Here is an 8,374-nt window from a genome sequence, read left to right as displayed (position 1 = left end):
GTAGAGGAAATAGTACAACAGTGAATGAATGGAAACCCAAAATCTCTGTAAATGTTCATTAAAATTAATAAAATTAAATAAAAAAATATTGGAAAAAAAGAAGGAACTCTGCACCACAACAAGATAATGGTAAACAATTCAGTCACAAAAATGGACACAGGATATGAACAGACCCTTGACCAAAGAAGACAGTCAGATGGTGAACAAACACATAAAGAAATGTTCAAAATCCCTAGCTCTAAGATGCAGATCAAAACAACTATGAGATGTCATTTCATCCCAGTAATGATAGCAAAATTCAACAAAGCAGTAAACAACAAATGCTGGTGACGTTGCAGAGAAATTGGAAACCTTAATCAGTGTTGGTGAGAGTGTAAAATGTTGCAACCACATTGGAAGGCAGTATTGCACTTTTCATAAAAGTTGGAAATTGAAATGCCATTTGACCCAAAAATTGCACTAGTGGGAATATACCCTAACGACATCAGAACTGCCACCCAAACAGACATTAACACCCATGTTTATTTCTGAATTTTTCACAATAGCAAAAATGTGGAAACAACCTAATTGCCCATCAATAAAGAAATGGATAGAGAAGTTATGGTATAGTCACACTATGGAGCACAAAAAAACCAAAACAAAAACAAAAAACTCATAAAATATTATACAAAATGGTAACCTTGAGGACATTATGCTGAGTGAAGTGTCTCAATCACAAAAGGACAAATACTGAATAATGGCACTGTTATAAAACAGGACTGACATGGGGGTTGAGGGAAAATGAAGAAAAGAGGAGGTAAATAATGTACACTGCATTGAAGCAGATGATGAAAAGAACTGCTTAAAAGGAATATATGATTGGGTATAATTTACATGACAATAGTCCAGAATAAGAGCTGCATAGTAAAGTTGACTTGGGGTGGGGAGGCGGGTGGGAAGAAGGAACTCTGTTGGCCAACCCAAAGGCACAAGGTTCAAATCTAACAGCAGCTCTATGGAAAAATGATGGGCACTCTCTTCTCCTTTCTGATTTATTGCCTCTGAAATCTACTTTTCAGGTCAGCTATGGATCATTTCCAACTTGGAGGTATACAACGATAGTGATGTCTGGTAAGGATCTCTGAAGGCATAATAAGTTTCGGGTTGTGTTGTTAACTGAAAGGCTGCCACTCTGAACCCACCAGCTTTTCTGAGCTGGAATGATGGCCAGTATTCATCCATACAAATTTATAGCCTCTAAGATCCAGTAGAGGCTCACTATGAATCAGAATTCAATCAGCAGCAGTGGACTTGTTGTGTTTTTTATTTTTCTTGCTATGTCCATTGGAATGAAAGAGTAATAGACATGTATTTACCACTTCCAGAAACTTTAGATTATAAGAAATGAGTCTCTGGATCAAATTAATTCAGTTCTGGACTCTGTTAATGCAAATAATTATTTTGAGAAAATCATTCATGTGTAAGGATAAATGATTAGTGGTGTACTAAAACATAGATATAATATTGAATTTCAATTTTGCTTTATCTTAAATGAAATTTTATTAGCGATAAACTGTTAACTTGATAGCCAGCCTCTCACCATATGTGGTGTAAGAAACAGCAACCTTCTCAAGTAAGAGGCTCAAAGTTCCCCATTTAACATTTTAGTATGAGAAACTAGTAGAGGGCACAAGAGACTACAATTACAGGAAAGGCCTACACTCTTCTTGGGTCAAGCTTATTTGGTACCAATAATAGTACTGATTTTCAAAACTCGACCTCAAAACTTATAAGGTAACAGGAGGAAAAATGAAAGCATCCATCAGATTGTGCTCAAGAGGCTATAGCAACAAGGTCAAAGAGCTTGGTGAACTTCATCTACCTTGTAACAAAATCCTCAGACAAGAAGTCTGGACTTCTAAGTCTGTGTGTCACCTACCTATTTGGCTGGATTATTTTTAAGCTAAACTTCTTGCAAACAAAAACAAAAACAAAAACAAAACAAAAACCCACATACATTATCTTTCCATTTGCTTTCATCTAAATAAAGGATAGGACAAGATTCAGATCTGTTGTTCATAGGATTGTTATGAGTTATAGTTGACTCAATGGCACATAACAACAATAACAAAATAAGAAAATAACTTTTCTGGTAGCTTAAAAGAACCTTCAATTTAGGATCAGAGATGTACTCATCATTTGCATATTGTCGTTGTTGTTATGTACCATTGAGTCACTTGCAACTCATAGCAACCCTATGTACAACAGCCCTAAACCCTGCTCTATCCTGTGCAATCTTATTATCTCTGACACACTTATACCCATTACCCCAGTCACTGAATCAATCCATCTCATTCAGGTTCTTTCTCTCTTGCACTGTTCCTCCACCCTCCCAAGCATGACACCCCTAAGGACTGGTTCCTCCTTGCAACATGTCCAAAGTCAGATGAAGCTTCAGTATCCTTGGCTCCAAGGAGCAGCCCAGTTTTACCCTCTCCAGGACAAATCTATTTGTTCTCCTAGAAGTCCATGGTATATTCAAGACTCTTTACAGCACCATAGCTCAAAGGCATCAATTCTTCTTCTATCATCATTTATATAATCAAATAAAACATTTAACTTATTCTTTGTTATTATTCAGTAAAATAAGTATTAGTAATGTATTCAAATCTTAATCTAAATTTTAAAAGATAGTCTTTTAAATTCTTCCATAAATCCCAATACATCTCTTAGCTCATATATAATGACAATACAGAAATCATTTAGTGGCTACAGAAACTATCTTTTACCCTTTCTCATTAATTTTTAAATAGCAATGCTTGGGTACTTGCCAGGGGATAACATATCTTGTATTTTAGAAACTTCTTGAAACTAAGCAGGGACTCTATCCAAATTATTGTCTATGGCAGATTAAGAATGCTACAAATTCTTTGACACATTCTATTGAGAAATGGAATCTACATTTGCAAGAATCTCTGAATTTGAGTGGATTTTATGACTGCCTCTCGAACAATATACCAGGTTTTAGTGATACCATGCCTTAAAAGACTGAAAGTTCCTACTGCCTTCATCTTGAAATATTCCCTTCTAGACCCCTGAGTCACCATGCATGAGGCTTATTTACAAGAAGGACTGAAGGAGAAAATCACATAAAGAAGCCTGAGGGACAGAACATGTGTGGAAGGAGAAAGAAGCCTGTAAATCATCTTGAAACTCTTCCCATTTATCAAAAAGAATGTCTGCCTCATCCTTTCATTGACAGAGGAAGCCAATATTTATTTCCTCATAATCCTCACTAAGTCAGAATGATTTGCCAAGTATTTTCCCAGATAATCTTTTCCTTAGTGTAACACTGGATACTCCATGGCTGTGAGCTAACACTTCAGTCATTTGATAACATTTCAGAAAATTGTGTAGGCTTCATTCATCAGCATTTAGTAACCTAAGTCATAAGCTACCTCACTGATTCTCACATTTGCTTTATGCGCAGATGGCTGGATTCTGCCCCTAGTTTCTGATCCAGAGGTCAAGCGTAAGATTGTATCCAGAAGGTCACAGCCTTGAAAATCCTATTTAACAGCTCAACACTGCACATGAGCCATCAGGACTTGGCATTGACTGCAAGACAGCTAACAAGCTAATAATTGGGGGACACATGAGGGAATGCTACTGATCTGAGACCACAGTATGAGAACTACAAGTTTAAAATCTGAGTGTTAAAGGTTTCCTTAGTTTTTCTCTACTAGTTACATATTCATGACTACATTAAAAAAAATTCTTACTTATATTTGCAATAGAAATGCAAAACTGCTATGAAATTTCTCCCAGTGCATTATCAAGCTAGTCTTCCTCCAATCCTGATGCTACATTCTTCTTCATAAAGTACAGCTTCTCAAATTAATCGTTCACTATACAGAATGAATATGTGTGGAGAAAGGACACAGCTTTGATGCACATCTTTCCTAATTTTAAAAAATGCAGCGTCCCCTTGTTCTGTTTGGATAATAGTTTCTTGGCATATATATTGATTCCACATAAGCACAATTAAGAGTTCTGGGATTTTCCTTCTTTTCATATTATCTATTATTTGTTATGATCCACATGTTATCTTTAGTAGATATGCTATGTGCATATATTATACTAGCACATGACCTTGTACACAACATATGATCATTAAATATTGTTTTACAAAAATTATGGTAAGTGAATATTTATGGTTGGATTAATTCTGTTACATGACATTCAGAAAACACTTAGTATTAATTTCTATTATTTTAATATTTTTAGCGTGAAGGAAACAACCTATATCTTTTGACAAATTTCTGTGTGGAAATAGCTCTCCCAGTTTTTCCAAGCTTTAGCAGTCTCTTATAAAGGACCACAATCATTAACACTTAAATTATAAAAGGTCTTTTATGATGAATTTTTAGTGTGATTCAAAATGACTCTGTGCATATATATACATGGGGTTATTATTTATAAATGTTTCAAAGTAAGTGTCCCTTTCCCACAGTCACACTATTCCCCACATCCTGTTTTAAAATGAAGCTGTTTTTCTTAATTATGTAGGTTATTAAATGCATTAGTGTTTCACAAATGTGTCTCTAATGAACTCCTTGCTTACTTGCTTTTCTTGTTTGTTAACAAGAACAAAAAACATATGGCATACTTTTGTATGAATTGAGAAAATTGGATTGGCTATTGCTCTTTCTAAAACAACTATGATATGTGCCAATGGGTTTTCAAATTTAGAATTTATATATCTGAAACCATTAATAGTCCAATTTTACATAAACCATATTTCTGAACGGTTCATTGCTGAAAATTCACTTATGATTATTATTTTCTGTACATATGCCTTGTGATTTTTCTGCATAATCAATAAGACTATCATAGTTGATAGCTGAGGAGAGAGAGACATTGGTTAAGCACAAGCACCACGGTGAACTTTGTTTGAAACAGTGTGGCTTTGCTAGGAACTCTCTTGAAGTGGAGGGAATTATGGAGGAATGAGACCCTGTTCGGGGCCCTACTTAACTGATAGGGTGGTTTGAGAATAAAGAAGTTACAAAAAAAGACCAAAAGGTGGCCAATATCCCATCTGTCTTGGCCAGGCTTGGTGGCCATGAACAAACAAGTCTATCTTGAAGTAAGTACCCGTAGAGTACTCTGCTCCACAGAGGCTAGGATGGTAAAACTGTGTGTCACATATTTTGGACCAGTTGTCAAGAAGGGTCAGTCTTTGGAAAAAGACATTGTGCTGGAAAAGGTGGAGAATCAGAGAAAGAGAAGATCCTCAACAAGACGGATTGACACAGTGACTGTAACAATAGGCTCAAGATGGTGAGGATGGTACAGCAGAGGACAAGGTTCAGAATTGTTGTTCACAGCGTCACTATGAGTTATAGTGAATGACTCCTAACATCAACAGCCATGGTGCAGCATTACAGTTTTGGATGTCTGGATTATGAGCCATTTAAAATATAACAATGCCAACAAATATCTACTGAGGACACATATTGTCTTTTTATGGAACTTCCATTTTAGTAACAGAAACAAACATAAATAGAAGTGTTGTTAGGTACCATCAATGTTAGTACAACCATAGAAACCCTATAAACAACAGATATGAAATCTGTTCTATACTGTACTATCCTCACACTTCCTGACACAGTAGATCCCATTGCAGCAGTCACTGTGATAATCCACCTGGTTGCAGATCTTCCTCTTCTTCACTGACCCTCTGTTTTTCCAAGCATGATGATCCTCCCAAAGAATGGCCTTTCCTAGCAACATGCCCAAAGCATGTGAGGCGAAGCTTTATCATCTTTGCCTCCAAGGAGCACTCTGGCTGCACTTTCTCCAACACATATCTGTTTGTACTTTTGGCGGTCCATGGGATGTTCAGTACTGTTTTCTATAACGATAGTGCAAAGGCATCAATTCTACTTCTGTCATTCGTGTTCATTGTCCAACTTTCAGATGCATAGCAAGTGATTGGAATGACTATTACCTGAATAAGACACACCTTAGTCATCAAACTGACATCATTGCTCTTCAATAATTTGGAGAGATCCTTGTCTGCAGACTTTTCCAGTGTAATATGTTTCCTGATTTCCTGACTGCTCATTGTTGTTGTTGTTGTTAGGTGCTGTCGAGTCATAGGCAACTCATAGCAAACCTATGAACGAAAGACCTGGACACTTGGATAACTTACATCCTTTCTCCAAATTCATAGGGTTTCTGGAGACAAGCTATTTCGGAAGTGAATGCAACTTCTGCTTCCAAGCTTGTTTTAAATGAGGAGCTCCACCAAACACTGACTACCATGGGTAACCATTATCACATTTGACACATCAGTGTCACAGAGTTCAGCATCACAGCAACCACGAGTTACCTTTGTACAACAAATGGACAGACCAGTGCTATACAACCTAGAAGAATGTTTGACCAAAAACAATTACCAAGTATATTGATTGTGGATGCAAGTAAGATGAACTTGTTGACAGTTTCAATCCTAATTAATCCAATAATATAGTCACTTAAAATAGTTTTTTTATATGTAATAGAATATGTTGTCAAACACTAGTTAATGTTGTTATTGTTATGTGCTGTGTGGGTTGCTTGCAACTCATAGTGAACCAAAGCACAACAGCTCTGAGCCCTGCTCTGTTTTGAGCCAATTTCATTGTCTCTGACACACCTACTCCTACTACTTCAGCAACTGAGTCAATCTCTCTCATTCAGAGTCTTCCTCTCCTGCACTGTCCCTCCACCCTTCCAAACATGATATTCTTCTCAAAGGACTGTTCTTTTTTTCTGGCAACTTGCCCAAAGTGGTTTGACAGAGCTTCAAAATCCTTGCCTCCAAGGAAAGCCTTGGTTTCACCTTTTCCAACACAGACTTGTTTGTTTTCTTAGCAGTCTATTGTATGTTCAATACTCTTCTCCAGCATCACATTTCAAAGGCATCAATTCTTCTTCTACCGTCCTTAGTCACTGTTTAGCTCTTTGATACATACTAAGTAATTGCAAAAACCATGGCTTGGATCAAGTGCACCTTAGTCACTAGACTGATACCATTGCTCTCCAGTACTCTGGTTCCTGACAGCATATTTTCCCAGTACAATTCATCTTTTGATTTCCTGACTGCTGGTGCCAAAAGTGTTGACTCTTGAACAAGTGGAAATTTTTAACAATCTCAATAAAGTCTTCTCCAGCTATTATGATGTTGACAACTTGCCCAGTATTAAGAATGTTTGTTTTTGTCTTCTTTTTTGTTTTTTTTAACTTTATTTTCTTTTTTAAAAAATTATATTATTTTTACGTGTACCGTCAAATCAGATATGACTGGTACAGGAGGAGATTGTCCCCTCCTTCTCCAGCAGAGCATCTGGTGGATTTGAACCGTGTAGCTCTGGGATTGCAGTGCAGCATCTTGCCACTAGGCCAACAGAGCTCCCTAATCTTTATTTTCTTGATGTTGAACTTCAATACATATTGAAGGCTTCCATCTTTGACCTTTTACATCCTCCTCAGTTTCAGCAAGCAAAGTTGTGTCATCTGCATAACACAGGTTGTGGATGAGCCTTCCTCCAATCCTGATACCACATTCCTCCTCATAAAGTCCAGCCTCTCAGATTATCTGTTCTGCATATAGACTGAAAAAGTATGGGGATAGGATGGATTCCTGGTGTACACATTTCCTGATTTTGAACCATGCAGTGCTTCCTCACTCTGTTCTTAAGACTGCCTCCTGGTCTAAGTATAGGTTTTGCGTAAGTACAATCAAGTGTTCTGGGATTCCCATTCTCCTCAAGAATAGCCACAACTTGCTGTGATCCATACAGTCAAATGCCTTTGCAATCAATAAAACACACGTAAACATTTTTCTGGTGCTCTCTACTTTCAGCTAAGATCTATATAACATTGGCTATATGGCCATAGGGCCACAGCCTCTTCTAAACCCAGTCCGTGCTTCTGGCAGTTCTCTGTTGCTGTGCTGTTCCAGTCGTTTTGGGATAATGTTCAGCAGGGTTTTACTTGCATGTGACATTAGTGATATTGAATATTGAATACTCCAGGCAATACTAAAAGAAGAATAAAAACAGCTATGAGATATCATCTCACCCCAGTAAGAATAGCAAAATTTAACAGTACAGCAAGCAACAAATGCTGGCAAGGTTGTGGAGAAATGGGGACACTTATTCACGGTTGGTGGAAGTGTATGGTGAAACCACTGTGGAAGGCAGTATGGGACTTTCTCAAAAAGTTGCAAATAGAGATACCATTTGACCCAGCAATTCAACTACTGGAAATATACCCCAAAGAGGCCATAATTGCTACCCAAGCAGATATATGCACACCCATGTTTATTGTGGCTTTGTTCACAGTA

The 8,374-nt window shown here is 37.2% G+C and overlaps 1 protein-coding gene across 1 annotated transcript in view; it reads right to left on the bottom strand.

The window, feature by feature from the left end:
* PDE11A (phosphodiesterase 11A) overlaps positions 1–8,374 on the bottom strand; it is a 565,819-nt gene that overhangs the window by 199,706 nt on the left and 357,739 nt on the right. The gene's annotated exons all lie outside the window — the stretch shown is intronic.

This window comes from Elephantulus edwardii, unplaced genomic scaffold (genome assembly GCF_000299155.1).
Source record: "Elephantulus edwardii isolate Elephantulus edwardi_28Jun2011 unplaced genomic scaffold, EleEdw1.0 scaffold00001, whole genome shotgun sequence".
NCBI classification, from domain to species: domain Eukaryota; kingdom Metazoa; phylum Chordata; class Mammalia; order Macroscelidea; family Macroscelididae; genus Elephantulus; species Elephantulus edwardii.
Note: the sequence above shows the minus strand (reverse complement) of the source record. Positions and strands in the feature narration are given on the sequence as shown.